The 21,226-nt window shown below is 33.6% G+C and overlaps 2 long non-coding RNA genes across 3 annotated transcripts; one reads left to right on the top strand and one right to left on the bottom strand.

Annotated features, from left to right (window-relative positions):
* Positions 1-9,819: 9,819 nt before the first annotated feature.
* Positions 9,820-12,378, top strand: LOC127833240 (uncharacterized). The gene is made up of 3 exons (XR_008027268.1): positions 9,820-10,199; positions 11,183-11,312; positions 12,061-12,378. It is a non-coding gene; the product is annotated as an uncharacterized LOC127833240 (long non-coding RNA).
* Positions 12,379-14,916: 2,538 nt separating this feature from the next.
* LOC127833235 (uncharacterized) lies at positions 14,917-18,547 on the bottom strand. 2 transcript variants are annotated; one of them, XR_008027263.1, is made up of 5 exons: positions 18,337-18,534; positions 17,099-17,156; positions 16,542-16,675; positions 15,187-15,977; positions 14,917-15,074 (listed from the first exon to the last, which is right to left on the bottom strand). It is a non-coding gene; the product is annotated as an uncharacterized LOC127833235 (long non-coding RNA). The 2 variants fall into 2 exon arrangements; XR_008027262.1 differs by lacking the exon at positions 14,917-15,074 and having other exon boundaries at positions 15,464-15,977; positions 18,337-18,547.
* Positions 18,548-21,226: the final 2,679 nt, after the last annotated feature.

Below are 21,226 nucleotides of genomic sequence, written 5' to 3'. Positions count from 1 at the left end.
TATATATATATATATATATATATATATATATATATATATATATATATATATACATGTTTATATAATTATATATAACAGATCTTGAAAAAAACACACATCAAACTTCAAATTGTTTTAGTAAATTATAAGCTTTAATTGGTATTGTGACATTGACACCACTCATGCATGCGACTATACAGTTATACAACTATGGAACACATTATTTATGAGAAATTCCAATACATCAACATACCGTCTCAGATTTAAGGCAGATAATCTAGTGCTTTTTTGCTGCCATTTTTACTATTACACATTTTTTCATTTTATGTTATGATGCATTGATCTTGTTTCTAAATTAACCAAGCAATCATGTTTAACTTTTGAAGAAAGATGTTGTCTGATAAATATAGAAAATATAATCACTACAAAGTGAACAAAATTCAGTTGAATACTGTGACCAACAAAGATTTGCCAAAGAGCAATTCAGATCATTGATTTAAATTAAATACAAGTAATATGAAAGTCTGCCTATTGGATTCCAGTTAAGACTTATTTGTCAAATCTGCACATTAATTTTCCCTGTAGCCATGTAGAATTGGGGACTAAATACCATCAAGTCATGTAAAAAGGAGCAGGGTATAGCACGCTGCTATTGATCTCTTGAGCTTTCACATGAATTTTATGGGTAATTTTCGTACAATAAATGATATTATATAGTGTAATGATAAAGCACTATGAGCACAAATTATATCTCTTACTAGTGGTGCAAAAATCATTTAAGTGTCACATTTCAAAAGAAAATGTATATAAAAGGTATTATTAATTGTTAAAACGTTATAAAAGGTTATTTCAATTCACTAAAGCATTTAATTACAAGAACAAGTGCATTTTATGTCCATTACAATACATGTAACAGTATTGGCATTGTATTTATCTGCATTTGATGTGCATTTAATACACTTAAAAATGCAGACAAGACACACTTCTAACAGAAACAAATGTATTTTTTTCTGCAATCTAGCATTAATACTCTTCAAGTGTATTTTTTATCATCCCAAATACACTTTACCAGGAAAAAGGTATGTTAAAATGCATTTTTAGTTTGATTTAAGTATCTTTTCAAATACATTAAGACACTCTTTTCTTTTGCAAAAAATGTTGAACAAAAACTTGAAAATATTTAATATACTAAAGTGTAGTAATAATTAAAGTTTTGTGCATCAAAAACAGTGTCAAATTCATACCAGTGCCTATTTAGTAGCAGTAGGCCTTATATGGTCTACTTGTGGTAGAAATAATGCATTTTGTATAATACAACATATATAAATTAATAAATATAGCTGCCCATACAGTTCAATACAATGTTCAATTAACTACACTATGCAAAGTTGAAATATGACATCAAGCTTGGAATAATCTTTTCAATAATGAATAATATGCTGTTTTAATTTATAAGAAAAATAGACACTTGCATATAAAAACTGATTTTACATCAAACCTAAATGTTTAATTTGATTTTTAGCTCCACTGGCCAAAGGTCCTGTGTCCATCGTGCATCCATGCATAAACTTTACACAATGTGGTATGTAGAGACATTGTATAGTCCTCTACTTATTTTCTTCAAATTATGCCCCAAGGGTCAAATTTGACCCTGCCCCGGGGGCCACAAAATCAATTATATGCTTATATAGTGCCTATTTTGTGAAAATTTTAAAACTCTTCTTGTCCTTAATCATAAGGCATAGGGCTACCAAATTTGGTATGTAGTGACATGTTATAGTTCTCTACCAAGTTTGTTCAAATTATGCCCCTTGGGTCAAATTTGACCCTGCCCGGGGTCACAAAACTGAACATACGCTTATATGGGGCTTATTTTGTGAAAACTTTAAAAATCTTGTTGTCCATAACCATTGGGCCTAGGTCTACCAAATTTGGTATGTAGTGACATCTAATAAACCTCTACCAAATTTGTTCAAATAATGCCTCTGGGGTCAACTTTGACCCTGCTCCAGGGGGTCACAAAATTGAATTAACGCTTTTAAAGCGCCTATTTTGTGAAATCTTTAAAAATCTTCTTGTCAAAAACCATTTGGACTATGGCTACCAAATTTGGTATGCAGAAACATCTTATAGTCCTCTACCAAGTTTGTTCAAATTATTCCCTTTGGGTCAAATTTGATCCTGACCCGCATGTCACAAAATTGAACATTATAGACGCTTATATCTTGCTTATTTTGGGAAAACTTTAAAAATATTCTTGTCCTTAACTCTAGGACCTAGGGCTACCACATTTTGTATGTAGTGAGATATAGTAGTCCTCTACAAAGTTTGCTCAAATTATGCCCCTGGGGTTAAATTTGACCCAGCCCAGAAGGTCACAAAAGTGTACATGTGCTTAAATAGGGCCTATATTTAAGTATTTGCACATGCAGAGAAATTTGTTGCAGCCTTTTTTCAGCACTGGAGCGATACAGGGCCATCATGGCCCTCTTGTTAAAATACTCAAAAAATGAAACCGTGTTCATGCTTGCATGAACACAGTTTATAAATGCTGTCAGAATTATAAAATATGCAATCACTATAAATACAAATGCCAGGGAAAAGTGCTTTTGTACTAAAAAATTCGAATGAATATTACAATAATACATTCTTAATACTTAAGTATGTAATTAACAGTTTTGTCTGAGAAAATCACTAAATTTTATATATTTATTCAAATTCACATAAATTATATTTAAAAAACACATAATTACTTCAAATCCTTTCATTCAATACTGAAAAAAATGCACAGTTTCTGATTGTTATTGATTCTTTATTATTTCATACATGTACCATTTTTTAATCTTGATGCATACTCAATTGTATAATGCACATCTTAATCTGTTTTAACAATTATAATATAAAGATTAAGGCTGACTCAGTAAAATAATAATCCATGATTTCTGCAGTACTTGCAGACAAACTAGGAATACTGCTGTGATATTATCTATCTATCTAATGGGATATATATTTGGCTGCAAAAGAAAAAAATCAAAGCATACACATGTATAAAATGTGTATGTATATATTAGTTAAACTTAAATTGATTGACCATCGATAAAAAGTTATTATAATATATGTATATATATACATATCCTTGTAAAACTAAAAATTAAATATGTATGTTTCTATTACATCATTTAGGACTTTTATTTTCAGACAAAGTAGAGTGAAGCTTAAAACAGTATTCAATTGTAACAGTCAATTTTGGGAAAATCAACCTTATAATTATTTTCTGTGTTGGTCAATGTTATAATTGGTATAAAATGTATATTGAACTGGAAGTTTTCTTTATTTTAAATGATAACATTTGCTTGGTCAGCCATAATTGTCACAATCAAGTGGTCTTTTTACACTGTAGTTTTCTCACTGACTATGGGTTTGTTCTGAGAATGAGCCACACAAAGTATCGTTGGGGAGATGAGTTGTCAACTTTATGTTTATCAGTCTTTCATAATCCAGTATACCTGTAAAAAGTGAATTTGTAACTAATAATCACACAATATACACAATTAAAATTGTATGCATTTAGATTTATTTAGTACTGCATATTAATCATTTTCCAAAAATATGTAGCAACATTATATTATATAATGCTGCAATACTAAAGTAATTTACTAATTAAAGGTCGCTGATGTGTAATGGATGTGGTGTACACCTAATGATCTGGAGGTCACTTGTTTGATCCCCAGTGTGGGAGCATTCTTAAGAAATCTCCAAGAGACACCCAAGTACTGGTTCTAGGCCCAGGAAACGAACTCAAGAGCATTTCACATACATGTATGTAGTTAGTACTTTAAATTTAATCGAACTAAAAATTGGATAAAAAATAAAAACTGAAACCCTTATTAATACATTTTATTTTGAATCAAGCAAATGTGGAAATTTATTAAAAATAATGAGAAAAATTTAAAAATTCTACTTTAAAGTAATCATGATAATTTAGATTATTTCAGAATATTTAATGATGATAATGATACAATTATATATTACCTAAATGATAAAAATAAAACATGTAATGTTAATTTATGAAAAAAACGTTTTAATTTTATCAGTATCATGGTAATTACAACTAGATACAGGCAATTAGATCAGAAACGTGCATTATTTATATTAATGATCAACCAAGACATTTGTAGTTATGTATGGTCACTATTTTGATCAACGTTCTATACATGACCTGTCATAAAAGGTATTTTTTAGCCAGTACTACAATCGGCAATGATAGTCTGTATTGCATACATATTCCACCGTCTATTATCGATTCGCTTTCTCAAACTGAACAAATATTTAATGTTTACATCGCGAAACGTAATGCATCTTGTTTCACTTTCGGTTTGGTTGGTTTTGTAAACACCGTAATTTCATCTTAAAAATTGGATGATAGGGTGATTAAATAATAATGGAAAAGTAAATCACTGGGATAATAGGTCAAAATGCAACACAAATGAACGTTAATAGTGCTCTTAATATTAAAGTTTCGGTAAAAAGTTTGGCGCTAGTTCAACGCGCATCGTATACAGCCTCATAACAATAGACTGACAACCTTTTGGGTAGTAAAGTAGTAATACAAGGCAATATGGCGACCGTTATCCACGAGGCCTATCTTACGGAGGAATCCGAGATAGCCGATGTATAACGATTGAAAGTCGTTAGGGAAATACCAATCGTGATACATCGACTATCTCCGGAATCTTCGTAAACTTTAGTACATGTATGTAATAAAACGTCTGCAGTTCGATAACAGCCGAGTATACCATGACTTTTGGGTTGTCAGCAGAGCGTGTTCTCGTTCGTTATATATATCGGCTCTATGTAAGTTAGTTGGGTAAGATATATATCGTTTACCTTCGGGAGATTAAGCCATTTATGCATAGCGTCTTGAAAAAAGGCCTTGGCAAACAGCGTAGACCCAGATGAGACGCCGCATGATGCCGTGACTGTCATGAATTGGTTTATAAACAGCTAATGAAAAGAACTTGCCTTAATTGTATTCACTCTGTTACGTTAAATACAAATGCACATGATTCTCTGTGACCTTATGCACAACGTACATAGGTATTGTAATGTCGAAACTTCCCAAAGCCAGTCCCCAGTGATGAACTTGTCCAAACATTACGCTCACGACAAATGTATAATCGGCGCTTAAGGTCAATCTTTATCCTCAAATCTAACTCTTGATTAAGTTGATGCTAAACTCAGCAAATCTGAGATAATAAACAATTAAGCTTTTGCTCAAACTGATAATGAGCAAGAAATCCTGAGTTGTGTTGCCTTCTGTCCCCTCATCAATCTCAACCTGTCGGAAACAGTTATTAAAGTTGATTAATCTCAAAAGTGTTGATTATAAAATCAACGTCAAAGCGATTTACATGGTAAGTTATATAGTCTCAAGTACAACTAAGCCAGTATAAATAAGTATATCCAAATTAAAAAAATTCTGATCCATTTATACAGGGAATTGCTGCACACTTGTATGTATTATGCAGATTTACATTTATCTGCACAATATGCTTCTATGAATGTTATGTCGTTATATTAGATTGATTTTCGTGTCGTGACTTGATAAAATGATGGATATATGCTACAAATACTCGAGAGTATGGCGCTATGAATATGACGCAAGTAAATGTGCCGTCATCGTCTTTAATGAGCGTACAAACACAGGAAACTGCCGCGTGTTTAGGCCTAGTAGTGAAACAGTTAAAGAATCCGAAAGTTATTAACATTTGGGGATAACTGCCGACGCGTGGCTTTCGTCGCAAATGCTTATAGCAGACGCCTGCAACAAGCTTCGAGGTACATACCTAAGCATATGCAGCATCGGCTTTAATCCATTATCAATCAGCCCAATTACCTTAAGAACAATTTATCAATTCGTGGTTGTTCCGAAAGCATTATACGGCTTAGAACTGTGGACTGTCATCGGCGCCAGCGATATGTTACGCCTTGAGCGCTCTCATCGATTCTGTATTAAATCTATGCAGCAATTTCATTCCTTAACGAATACGGACTTTGCATTAGCATTAATTAAATTTAACTCGATAGAGAATATCATTGACAGGAAAAAGCTAGTGTTTTTTCGGTCAATTATGCCGTTTACCAAACCAATACCTTGCCAAACAAGTGTTCAATAACAGACTTGTACGATACCTGAATAACGACAAACAAACTCAAGACTTCGTTCCGGAAATCTACAGACTGCTGTATAAATACCAACTGCAATCGTGTTTAGACGGTTATTTAGAATCAGGTTTGTTCCCGTCTAAGCAAGCGTTGAAACATATGCTCCAACGATCGGTATCCGCTCCGGAACATCACAGACAGTTGGAAAGTATCCGGGACGTGTGTCCCACATTGAACCTTGATGATGTTCTACACTTAGATAAGCCCTTGTCCCTCTGGAAAATATCACGGATTTCGCCTAAGTTATCGCCCTTAATAGCCACCCTGATGGCACACTTGGGAGGATTCCTCTATAGATCATACCCAACAGTGTGCTCATTGTGTGGGATACACACGGAAAACAAACAACTTCATTCAGTATGTTTTTGTTCGAAAAGGGAACTGTTACGTGAATAAATTTGGGATGCTGTCATTAACCAAAAGGGGTTTCAGTGTTTTATAAAATTAACACGAAAGACACCACTAGAACAAATCGTAACGTTGTTTGAAATGACGCTATCAACTACAGATTACAATCGCCTGAACGCTCAATTAGCAGTCCTATTGCTGAGACAAGTTTGTTAGTTTTTGAGTGTGCTTATTATAAAATCGTCTCTCTATTGTTCTATGCATGTACATATATTTATATACATATATAATTATCTAATGTATATATTAATGATGTAAATACTTGTTGTAAATGTGTTATGCTCTCCAGGAATGGAGGAAATAAAGAATCTATCTATCTATTTGCAGCACTGAGGTCAACGTCAGTTAGAAAATTAATACAAGTCACACAAATGTTTATCTATCGATAAAGAATGAAATCAAGTGTAGGTTATTTTGGAATAATTAAACAAACTAATAGAACACAACAATATAGTTTTCGTGTATTTTCTTTTAATACCGACTAAGAAAAAAGCTGAAATTTCTGAGGCTTTCACGTATAGAAAAGAAAGAGCATCGAGTGTATATTTTTCTGTATTGGTTATCATGATTATGGAAAGAGCCTTATGTTTGGAAAGTATTTACAAGATTTTATCCAATATGGCGCATCTATAATTCCTGAACGCGGGGTTTGAAACAGACCAAAGAGGAACATTATAATCATAATGGGTGACTTTAACGCCAAGATCGGTGATTACCGAGGACATGAGATCATTGGGCACCAAGGGCTTGGCGAGATGAAAGACAACGGGAAACTTGTCGAATGAAAAGGAAGAAATTACTTTATTGTATGTTATGTTCGCTTTGTTTGGGTAAATAGGTAAGATATGTGTACTCGATACAGGTGGTGCTCTTATCCGCAATTGTGGACTTTAATTAAAGGTTAATACAACCGCATATTCATGCTAATCTTTGTACGATGTGGTCAAAGTTCAACATCGATTTACATTGATCTGTGTTACACGACATTTAACATATTAACGTAGATGAAAAAGGTATGAGGAGCGTCGTGAGAAAACCGGGCTTAATGCATGTGCGTAAAGTGTCGTCCCAGATTAGCCTGTGCAGTCCGCACAGGCTAATCAGGGAAGACACTTTCCGCCTAAATTGCATTTTTGCTAAGAAGAGACTTCATTTAAACTTCATAAAAGCGGAAAGTGTCGTCCCTGATTAGCCTTTGCGGACTGCACAGGCTAATCTGGGACGACACTTTACGCATATATATCATGCCCAGTTTTCTCAGAACCCGACTCGTATATATTTTCACGGTGCCTCTAAATTTTCGGACATTTATTTTTGGGAATATTTGTGTGTATCTAGAGTTTCGGACACGATTTTTTATGTGTCCGAAAACGTATAGTAACTACGGTAGGTAGAAAATACTTCCGTATTAAATACATCGCTTGCATATCATGAATTACATTGTGTGCGCTTTACCCGATACATAAAGTACGTCATCAAAAAATCACTTAAGCTCAGCTGTTTATAAATTATCCATTAAACCACCGTGAAAGACAACTCAGTAAAAGCCGATTTTTGTCCCAGGTTCCCTCCCTTAGGTGGAAATATTCTATTGTAAACAATAAATATCTTTAAAAAAAGATATACGGCGTTGATTGTGGTTGGAGTTTATGGAAGGTAAAGATTTAAATGAATGAGATCAAGGATAGCGAATATCTTTTTCTGTGCAGTTTTTAGCTGCATCAAACGCAGTACGGGATGTTACGCGGAGTTTTCGCGGCTTATTTTACATTATTACATATTGCTGGTCATAAACCTATAGATACAAAAAAGAAAACCAAAGTCAACCGGCCACACGCGAAGTCTCCGTACATATTTTAAATATGTATACGCGCGTTCTTCGAACAAACCTGTTTAAGTGGTTTATCGGGAATTGCTACGTGTATTTGATTCGATTATTAACAGTATCGAGAATCATCGCGCTCATACTTAATACATTAGTCAATATGCTGCAATAATACATTAGTAAATATGATGGAATAATTCTTGTTAATTAATTAAAAATAATATGTATCATGGTATTGTTGAAAACACATTAAGAATCTATTATTGACATGCCATAAAATAATATCGCTGGATATCTTCATTTCACATCTTTCTGGTGGTAAAGAAAATTCTGGTTCACCTAGTTCACGCTATAGCGTCTTTATTATATAACTATTATATAACTGACCGCGAACTCCGAACAGCACAGAAGGTCTGACCTGTATATAAACTCTGACATTCAAACACACTAACCGCGAACTGACCCCTTATACCTCGCGGGTTGAAATGCAACACATTAAAGTGAGGCATCGCTTCCACTGCTCTTTATACTTTTACATATTACATGTTGACAGGAATATGGAAGTCAGTACTAAATATGAGAACATGGCCTTTAAGTACACAACGTTCTCGCGCTGAAAATCCTCTGAAAATAAAAGATGTACGCACAAACTGTATTGATGTCGAGATTGAGTGTAAAACTGTTCTATCTATAAAGCCTTTTTATTAGAGATAAAACTGTTTCATGCTGAACACGCAGTAAAACAGTGTTACAAAGACGCGGACATGTTTCCAATGTTCTAGTGGTATTATCAAATCAGCCAATGCAGTCAATGAAGTGTATTCATCTGTACTTGGCCGCGGGAAGTTTTATTTGAATTCTATTGGACGCTAACAAAGGTCAGGCTAAGGTGAAAAGCTGGCGTATTCAGCTGACGCCGAATAATTTTCGTTTTAGTTATGATTTTTGTGAGGAAACAGTATTACTGAACATTTATCTTGGTCTAATATAGCCATTATATGCATCTTTTGACGATTTTAAAACCTAAAAATTATAAAGCGTTGCAACGCGAAACGATTGAATAATTTGGAGAGTTCTGTTTTTGTCGTTAAATTTTGTGAAACTACGAAGATTGCTTATATAACGTATAAAATACGTCAAATAGGTATACTCGGCGGAATAGCTCAGTAGGCTAAGGCGTTTTCACTTCAGCACTCTGGCAAGACTCCAGGGGTCACTGGTTCGAAACCTCGACCGGGCAATGTTCTTTCCCTTTTTTAAATTTTATTCTTGATTTTTTACTGGAGCTGTTACGATCCAATGTTTACATTTATCGATATAAAGCATTTAATGAATAAGTTAAAAAATGCCAAAATCTGTGAAAAGGCCCCTTTAATGTAGTCGTTTACGATTTTACATAAACTCCGTTTCATCAACGAAATCGTAAATGCAACATACATAAAATACGACTACTTAAATATACGTATTTTGTAACCGAAAAAAATAGTGACACAGTCTGAAAAATTGCATGACGTAATTTTCGCGCGTTCTGTCAGCTAAGGCAAACATCGCACAAAAAAACATACTCCTATAAATATGAGGTCGAATTACGTCTAATTATTTGGACTAACAAAAACAATGCTAGTTGTGAATCGATACAAAAACAAACACTGGAAAACGACGTGTAGACCGGTGTGGAAGGCTACCGATTGCTGTTTGGCCGACACTCTCCTTCCGTTACTATACGCAAAAAGAAGTTATTTTGGATGGAGACGGTTGAAATGTGAGTTGAGAACTTGTTGGTTATGAATGAAGACAGCTGAAATAATTCGCGTTCAGGATAAATCTGAACACGAATTATTTCAGCCAAGTGTCTGCCAAAGCAAAAATCATCAAAAGACTCTAAGGCGGCAATTGATATTGACAAGAATGAAGATTTTTTGCTTATTTTCTTTATCCATGAATAAAAATGTATTGGTAAGATTAATTGTTTTGTTATTTCTATGCAGAAATGTGACTGTGGTGTAGATCAATTAACAGTTTAATAATATAATTTAATAGACACCAATCGGAATTCAGGCTGACAATAACAAGACATCATGGATTGAAAGTTTGTCATGTCAGCATTTTTGTGTTCAATTATCAAATATTTTTTTCAATAAGGTATTAGATTCACATGACACAACATGTTTAGTAATCAAAAATGTCATATCATTGAGAATGCTATTTGTTTGTCTATTATATAGGGGATATTTGTTGGATTCGGTGGATCAATGTTTTTAATTCACGAGTGATCATAGACAATATTTTCACAAGTGGCGCAGCCACGAGTGAAAATATATATTTTCTATGATCACGAGTGAATGAAAATCAATATTTCACCGAATCCAACAAATTTTCTTTTTATTTTATGCTTTTTTCGCAGTTTATATACATTGTTAAAGAGTTTTACTTAAGAATGTCGTTGGGATTATGTCGTCATTTTGTCAAATAAATGACGTCATTTCACATTAAGCAATGAAAATTATCGATAATTCTCACTGATAATTTTCATTGTTTGAAATAGTGAAATTATCCGTTTTAATCCACCGATATTTCTCTATAAACCACCGGAAAGCATTAAATAAATATCATTTTCCACAATAATTTATTATAGTGTTGATTCACAAGATGCAAATAATCATCATTGATTTATATTGCTTTCTCTGCAAAACTGTGTTACATGTAAAGATCACAAATGCAGTTTTCATTTCTTTGTTTTTCCAGAAAAGAAAATGTTATTACTGGCTGAAGGACCAAAATTGAATGGACAGAGAACACGGTTGACAAAACTTAAACAGAAGTTGTGTCACTCAGCTACATTTAAACATAAAACTGAAGGCAGAAGCAACAACTAGTAATTATTTATTTTTTCTATAGATTATAGTAAAGCTGACTGCTAATTATTTCCTACAATGAAAATGTAACAATTTATGTTTTCAATTTAAAGCTGGGCTGTTTTCAGAGAAAACCCAAGGTATTGTCATAGCCAGCGTGTTGTGTCGTCCGTGTCATGCTCAGTCCTTAACATTTTGTCAATGTATTGAACTTTGGCCATAAAATCAAAGTGCTTCCACCTATAACTTTGAAACTTCATATGCAGCTCCACCTTGACGAGTTCTACACGCCTCACCCATATTTGGGTCACTAGGTCAAAGGTGAAGGACCTTAAAATAATTCTGACAAGCTTTTATTCGTTAAAAAATGCACCCGTAGCCGAGCGTTCACACCTGTTATGCGGTGCTCATGTTTTTCATTGTACTCTTTTTTATGGGGATAAAGTATTGCTGCATTTTTTCATTTAACTTTATTACCGGTAACCTATTTACCAGGGTATGAACTTGTGTGTCAAGGTATTTTTTAATTAATTCTTTCGACATCCATGTACTTAAAAAAGAAATTGGAATGTAGAGCATTAGTGTCACACACAAATGTTGAGTTTAAGTTCAGAAAGCTAGATTAATTTTGCAATACAAAAACCAACTTTCAGAAACAAAACCAGGTCATGTAGGCATGCTTACTTATTATGAACATAGTGTCATATGTTGTGTATTTAATATTTAGTTCTGTTAAATGTATAAACTAGTAAATTTATCTGCTTGCAGCAACATGTGAAGAATGAAGCAACAGCGTAATAAAACTCGGGAGGAGATGTTGATGGCGTCAAGGGGAAGATATGCCATTCAGAGGGACATAAGCAATAATCATGAGGAACTGGTTTCTCTTTAAAAAAATGAAATTCTAAATTGCTCAATTGTTTCTGGAACTTTTAATTGATTTTACATGTGATGGTGTTCAGTGAGTCCATGAAACTTATTATTACACATACTATCATGTAAGATATAAATTGTCATATGATTTATAATACCATGCCCAGTTAATATATTTTACTTCCTGATTAATAATAAATATTTGTGAATGTTCTTTGTGTTTTATTCATTGAAAACTAGTGTAATAGCAACTGTTATCAAATACCATAAACATTATTATCATAAACATTTCAATAAAAATACAAAAAAAATGCACAGGTAAACAACATTTTAACGGTAGATGACTAAATAATTGAACAGAGACTCATAAAGTGGTAAAGTTTAGTAAATACATTCGGAAACAATCTAATATATTGGAAAACTTCTATTTTTTTATGACAATAATATCCATATTTATAGACAGCACACTTATTATTATAAAGTACCGTTACATTTACAAGCCCACTTTTTATGCCCCCTTCAAAGAAGAGGGGGTATATTGTTTTGCTTGGTCGGTCTGTCCACCAGATGGTTTCCGGATGATAGATAACTCAAGAAATCTTAGGACATAGGATCATGAAACTTCATAGGTAGATTAATCATGACTGGCAGATGATCCCTATTGATTGTCAGGTCACTAAGTCAAAGGTCAAGGTCACAGTGAGTTGAAACAGTAAAATGATTTCCAGATGATGAATTAAGAATGCTTACGCCTAGGATCATGAAACTTCATAGGTACATTGATCATGACTTGCAGATGACCCCTATTGATTTTCAGGTCACTAGGTCAAATGTCAAGGTCACGGTGACTCAAAATAGTAAAATGGTTTCCGGATGGTAACTCAAGAATGCCAACAGCTAGGATTATGAAACTTCGTAGGTACATTGATCATGTCTGGCAGATGACTCCTATTGATTTTCAGGTCACTAAGTCAAAGGTCAAGTTCACAGTGACAAAAAACGTATTCACACAATGACTGCCACTACAACTGACAGCCCAAATGGGGGGCATGCATGTTTTACTAACAGCCCTTGTTTTAATGTGGCTTTGAGAATGTTCATTACAGAGAACACCTTTTAGAGCGAAAGTCAGTGGGTAAAATATCACTTGAATAATTGTTTAGGCCAAATAAAAAAATAGTCTTGGTTCAGGGAACATGGCCAGAAAAATGTAGGAGGGTAGGTAGGTTTTTTTTTTTTTTTTTTTTTTTTTTTTTTTTTACCAGTCGACTGATTTCAGGGTGAAAAAGGGTCAGTTAATGCACCCATGATTGTTTAAACACTGACCAAATGATTAACATTGCACATGTGGTATTTAGTCGTTGTATATTATTCAATATTCCTAGCTCTTTATGCACTTCTTCATGGCTAGCGCTGGCCCAAAATTTCTTTGAGCCAACCATTTTTTGTTTGTCTGTCTGTAATAGTGTGACCTTCATATTCAAAAGTGAACAAGCAATCTTTATCAGTCTCTGGTGTTTGGGGTGTGACCTTCAGAATTTTTTTCATCATGAGACCTGACCTAGTCTCCGAAAGGTGCTCAAGAGTCTGAATAGTGGCTGTCAAAAGGAGGGTAACCTCAGAATAGCACAAGTCTTTCTTCTGGTACATTTTTTTATCAAATGGCAATGGGTTTGAGCGCATCGCACAGGAAGTGAGCAGTGTACATAAATTTGAATGTTGCTATTGGTTTGTACAGGCTAAGGGCGTCACAGAACATTGATTTTGATTCATTATCAAAGCGAAGCCAATTGTTGTCAAGTTTCCATGACTCTTGGAATGCTCTAGTGTTTTGTGTTTTAATTTTTTTTTTTATGACTCTTTTTCGTCCAACGACGCTTTAAGGTTAAATGAAGCCATGTTAGCGACTGTAGAGACAAAGTGGTTAATTCCATTTTTATAGTAGACTAGATGAATGACTCTTCCTATGTGTTAAAAATACGAAACTTTAATTACAATTAAACCGCGCGTGTTTTTCATATTTTCATTTGATTAAAATACGCTGCTGTCAGTTAGCATAGTGTGCGAGTAAACAAACAAATTAATTAATTATCATCTTTTCATTTGATCGGAAATTGACAGAAAGTTGTAACATCATCGACATAGAACTAATTATTTAATTATCACTTTTAAATTCAGATCAATAGACAGCTTGGAAATAATTAAATTATTGTCACGCTTCTTTTCATTTTTAATCTTTAATAATACGACATTTGCGACCGGCCGCTATTTTGTTTGCAGACGACAATTTTAACTGTGTATTCAAAGTGCACAGTGTCTGCGCATGAATTACCGAATATTACTCCATAGCTCCACCCATTTTTACATTTCATTCAACAACGTTATTTCATGTGTAAGCGAGCTCAATGTTGATTGGCCAGCTAGCATGCGCACTTCAATAACAATAAGGTCAAGCAATGTCTCGTATACAGGTGCAGACCGGTTTTTGTTCACTGTTCAAATTGCGAACACTTTCATTGAAACAAAGAGAAAAATATAGAAAACCAATCCAGGTTTAAATGGTGGCTGTTTTCAATGAAATTTTACGAGATTTTAGCATTTTCGCCATCAGATTTTTTCCATGGACCAAAAAATCGTTAGGGTCGGGGGCAAAAAATAGGGTCGGTCGGGTTCCCTGAACCAAGACTATTTTTTTTTTGGCCTTATGGGGAAAAGTACCTTGAGTATATGATCTTTTCTGGAGCTCAGATAACTGTTCAATATTCAAGGGACCTTTTCCAGTTTGGGTAAATTGACTAAATTAAAAAAAATAAGTTTAAGATTCGCAAACATTTGTTGTAGTTATGATATTTGTGAGGAAACAGTAATACTGAACATTTACCATGCTCTAAAATATCCATTATATGCAACTTTTGACGATTTAAAAACTTGAAAATTTTAAAGCGTTGCAACTATCTGCTGCAACACTCGACGATTGAATAATTTGTAGAGTTCTGTTGTTGTCGTAATATTTTGTGACACGATGAGGATTGCTTATATAAAGTGTAAAATACATCACTCATTGTATCAACATGGACGGACAAGTGGTCTTAGTGTGAGGCTTTTACTTCAGGGGTCAGTGGTTTGAGCCCTGTAGGAGTTACTTTTTTTCTTTCTTTAATTGTATTCTTTTTTTACTGGAGCTTTTTAGATCCAGTGTTTACATGTATCAATATAAAAGCGTTTAATGAAAAACTTGAATATCTGCCAAAATTTAGGAAAAGTTCCCTTTAAAATAAATATTAAATCAAGCACTTGGTAATACCTAACACATAACTTTTTTTATTGGTCCTCAGAACATTGACATTTTTTTCTTTCACAAACCTATAACCTTGAAGTAAATATTAGACAAATTATGCATACACAATTATAAAACATGCAAACATCAGCTGTTGTAACTATTGTGTCTAGACGACCAGGAATACCAATCCTTCCAAATCAGCTATGACACAACTTTACGCCATTTGGCTGAGTAGTGTAGCTCTGCCTATTCAGAGAAGACTCGAGCCATCTATCACTTTATAACATTTATAACTATAAATTTTTAACACATTTTATGAAACAGTTTGATCAGCTGCTGCCTCTTATCACATGCTGCTCGATGTACTGGTGTGTTGTTCATAACTTCCGGTTCCATCACATTTCCAACCAATTCCTCTATCAGTGGAACGTTTGAATCCAGACACAGGTTATGCAGGGGCATGTACACAGTTGATATTTCACAGCACATATTGGACTTGAAAGGCCAACATCCACCAGTGGCATGCAGATATCTAAACAAATACATGTATCAAAAGTATTTCTTTAACATAGACATTTGTCTAAGTGACTAATTTGTCCTGATACCATTGACATTAATTTAATTTCAATATAAATTATATATAATATATAGCCTACAAAACACTTTATTTGTGCCTGTATTCACTATTAATGCACAATATCATTTAAATGCACTAGTAAACAATATTTCATACATAGAGTCTGATGATAAGCAAAATGAATTTTTAAGATTTAAAATAAAATGAATAAATCATCAGTTTATTTAAACAGACATTTTTTTATGAAACATCATATTTACACATGCAAACAACCCTCAGTTATTATAAAAGTTAATTTACATATAAATTCTAAAATTTGATTATTAAAGTTGTACGTTATCAAGCTTTAGAAGTTATGTTTGATTTAAGACACTGTGAGAAAGAGATTGGCACTAATACTTCATTTAAATACTGTGTGGTAAGTTGATCTCGCACTAATAAGACTTATATTTCACAACCTATATAATATGTTACCAATCTCGTGATTTCAACACTCCAAATGCCCTTTCTACTACCCACCCTCTACATAGATGGTCATTGTAGGCCTGTTCCGCAGCATGGGAGGGATGAGGTTAAGGGGTCATCAGGTTAGTCCTTAACGGATACCCACTATCTCCCAGCAGATGACCCTCATCATTGGTGCTCAGATATTGCTGTAAATTGAAATATTTTATTGGGCAGTTGCTTTGTCTTTGATAAAACAGCAGTCCACAGTTAATATTGTTAGATTAAGGTAGGAAAGCATCTCGATAATTTTCACAAAACTAGCTTAAGTATTATCAAATCACTATATTTTAGTTACCTTACCTAGATGAAATAATGTAACTTAAGACAATATTTAAAGATAATACTGATAGCTGCATTGGCTAACACATAAAAGAACAAAAGCTTGATCACACAGTGCTAATGGTGCTTATTGTGGTAGTTAATGATTTTTGCGCATGTACGTAACTAATGATTATTAGATGTCAAAGATGATAAGCATTACGCTTATTTCAACCTTTTATGGTATTTATCTGCTTTTATACCAAATTTAATGATAAGGTAATGAATCATAATACTGTTTTTACATTTACCTCATGCTGGCATCAGCAACAGCCTGCATATTAATGGCATGGAATCCTCAGTAAACATCTATAAAAAAAATAAAAGTTATTCATTAACATGAAAGTGCTCATCATTTCATGTTCACATTACCAACACAAAAGGGAGGAATGCAGAAAAGGAGTAAATAAATAAAAAAGCCCCATCAATATGCACGAAATAAATTTTTTGGATGGGGGGTGCATATTTATAGCACTGCAGAATTCAATTTGACAAATAAATAAATTGTAATCAAATGGAAACAATATAGAAATAAATAAGGTAATTGTTCTGCAATTATTAAAGACATAAGGTACAATCTACTTTACTCACGCTCGATTGGTTATTCACAGCTTGGGTACTACTTACATGTACCCCTGGTATCATTAAGCATACTTGCATGTACCTCGGGTAAGGTTAATATACTTAAACGTACCCGGGCCGGTCCTTATTAGACTGTACCCGAGTTGTATTATTGCCCAAAATTCGATGTGGTACAGTGCACTACAGATAAATGTAAAGCCATATTGTTTATCTAAATTAAACTTACCTTTTGAAAAAACTGCATCAATATGCTTTTTGAGTATAAATTTCAATGATATAAAGACTATTTGAGAAAAAAAATGACATTAATGTGAACATAATTAAAAAAATTAAGCCTACAACAACCCATTTAGCATTAAATTTCCGGCTATATTAAAGTATATTAACTGTAACAGGGTTAGCTCTACATGTAAGTATACTTAAAGAGTACCCGGGGTACAGGTAAGTAGTATCCGAGCTGACAATGACCAATCGAACAACATTGTAATCAAATGAGAACAATATAGAAACAATTAAGGTGATTTTTCTACAATTATTAAGGTATCAATACCATTACTCAGCATCAACTTAACTAACCAATACAATAACTTGTTTAAAAATAGCAAACACAAACAACATCATGATGTCATATTCATTTTCATGATCAAGATGTTATAATCAACAATTTCGAGGTAAAGTATTGTTCAATCATAACATTTGGAAGTAGAACAACTACAAGTTCAACATTAGCGGGTGGGGTAAATCAGTCTGCACTTAAAGTCATCGATAAGTACACGTCGACACAAAATAGAATGAGTTTAACATAAAGTCATTTGTAAAGAAACACAACAATAAATGCTTAAACTAATAACGGTAATCATCGAATGCTTTTATTAAGAAAAGATACAACAATAACTTATTCTTCAACCATTTTGCAAAATCCGAGTTGTCAAATGCTAAGTAAACAAAGGGCAACTACTCTCAAGTTTTTGGGTTAAATGCTACTTATTTGCTATTTGAAAATAAATACAATTTTATAATTATACTTGTTTAAATCAATGATTTCTTCGCCTTATTTACATACCTAAGCGACGGAATGAAAGGGATGAGCTCGCCGGCAAGTTGGTGCTATGTCTTCCCCGATCAAAACCAAAGATCGCTCTATTCCGCCCTTACTTAGACGAGTATCGAAGCAATGTTCTCATCTCATAGGTTTTCGAGAACAATCTCTCCCTTAAAAGCCTTGGCATTGGTAATTGTTCGTCTCCTGCCATCTTGGATGACAAAAACGACCGCCATTACGTTAATTTACGGGTGCCCTTACCCAGTCGTATATTTATGTATGAAATTTATGTAATTTTAATTTATGATTTGCTTGATGAAACGCGATTTCATTGAAACATCGTAATTTATGTAAATCGTAATTTACAACTAGTCGTAAATCGTTGATGAAACGGCTCCCAGGCACATTAATAATTAAATCGGAATGTAGTGAAATGTCATGACTGACAACTAGTTGAACAACTAGTTCTTCTTGAATGCTCTGAGCTTTTATGAGTACATACGTACAGCTCATACCCGGAGGGTCAATAGCTGGGAGTTGGATTATTGCAACTAGTTGAACAACATTAAAATGTCTGATGAACATTAGCGTGTAATTTGGATATAGATCTATTTGAAGGTAGAGAAAACCCGAATAAATTAAAAAAGTAGTTTCAATACTAATAATAAAAATATGTTGTTTTATATTGAATGCACTCGTACAAATTTAAAGCGTGGAAAATCCGTTCATAATTAATAACATAACAATATGATGTGTTTTCTTAGACCTATTTAAAAGTAACTTTTACATATATGATGTAGTGAGTTAGAACAATAAAAAAGTAGGTGGTTTAATGTAAAGTGTAAAGGAACTTAAAATTACATAATGTTTGTTGGTTATACTAATCTGGGTGCAGAGGTATATAATGTAACTCGATGTCTTTATGTAAACAAACTCACGTTTTTGTCTGAGCCATGATATCAACTCATAAGAAAGCAGACATAGACTTTGAAAATCAAAATATACTATTGTAGAATAGTAAATTACATGTGTATGCCCTCAGCATCTACTGATACAGTAGAGCATATAGCAATGTGCCTGTCGTTCTTTCATTCGTTCTTCCGTTCGTTAGAGGTTAACCCAAAATGACACAGTATAGTAATTGTATAGTATAATAAATGCTGCCCACAAAACCGCAACACTTGCATGAATGTTGTCTTTTAACACTTTCAACACATCCAAATCGTTATAATAAGACTAATTAAAATGGTCAAAATTATTGGTTTACCCAAATGTATATGATTCGTTCAACATTGGTAATGCTTCTTACAAAGCTTAGATACTTTCATGGACTATGTCTTTCAACACTTAAAATTCACTTATATCGCCCTATTTTACCGTGCCCTTGACATTGGTCTACTATTGCACTTACACTCATTCAGAAGGTCAAAAATCTTGGTTGAGCCAAAATCACACGTTTCATTAAACATCCTTTTCGCTTGCGTAACCCATTTATGCCTAGCGTCTAGAAAAAGGCCTTGGTAAACAGTGTAGACCCAGATGAGACGCCGCATGATGCCAGTGTTTTTATGGCAATTTCGGGGCCGATATTCTGCCCCATTCCCCTAAACAAAGAGTATATATTTTCCCACAATGTTGTAGAATTATTTTTTTTAGAAAGAACTCTCTTGTCATAAATATATCTTAAATTTATTTTCATGTGTATTCATTTAATTAATAGCATTACATATAAAATAGTGAATTTTTAATTTTCCGCTTTTCCTAAAAAAACGACGCGTTTTCCGCCTTTGGACGGGCCCCGCCACCATTCCCCTATTTGTGAAAAAAAACACACTGGATGCGGCGTCTCATCAGCGTCTACTCTGTTTGCTTAAAGGAATTTCTGTAAGAAATATTATAAATATAGAAATAAATATACTAGACATCCCTAATTTTGGAATTAAATTGAACCAATTTAGAAGGATGGGAGAGACCACTTGGCATAAATGGGTTAAAAGCATTGGAATGTTCATGGATGATGTCTTTGAACTCTATCAACAGATTCACATCATCTGACGTCATTTTGACCTTGAGATTGACCTTCTTTAAAACAAAGTCTAATAAAGAGGGTCGAAGCTGAGCTCTTTGTTAGCTCACAATGACGCGTGTCGGCTTAAATACAATATAACTGCTACACATCTGATATACTTTCATTATGTTTTATCTGTAAGCACCCTCAACACACTCACATCACATGACCTCATTTTAATCTTGATATTGACCTACTTATACTTTTACTTATTAAGTAGGTCATTTTGTATTTAAAGAAATTGACTATTCATATAACATCTATACTAATATCTGAGAACCTTTGATTCTTCCATTTAATACTCAAAACTCACTCGTATCAACTGACCTCATTTTGACCTTGGTGTTGACCTACTTTTTCGAATAAGACTTATTCAGATAGACCGATGAACCATTTCTGTCAAGACTTCCACAGGAGACATATACGTTTATTGTCCACAACATATTTTAATATGCCACTAGAGACTATTACGTTGAAGACGCGAACACGATATAAATTAGTCTTGAACAGTTATTATATCACCGAATAATACTTAAATTTACTCCACCCACTTTCATTTATACCAGGTCACTGCCCGATAACACAGTGTTTGGCCCGCTTACGTGTGAAATGGGAATAAATTAACATCGAATAAACACGGAATATTGTTCGATAGGATAGTATGAACTAATCATCGATATATAGCTG

This window comes from Dreissena polymorpha, chromosome 6, assembly GCF_020536995.1.
Source record: "Dreissena polymorpha isolate Duluth1 chromosome 6, UMN_Dpol_1.0, whole genome shotgun sequence".
NCBI lineage: Eukaryota > Metazoa > Mollusca > Bivalvia > Myida > Dreissenidae > Dreissena > Dreissena polymorpha.
The sequence above is the reverse complement of the archived record's forward strand: the minus strand, read 5'-3'. Positions and strand labels throughout refer to the sequence as shown.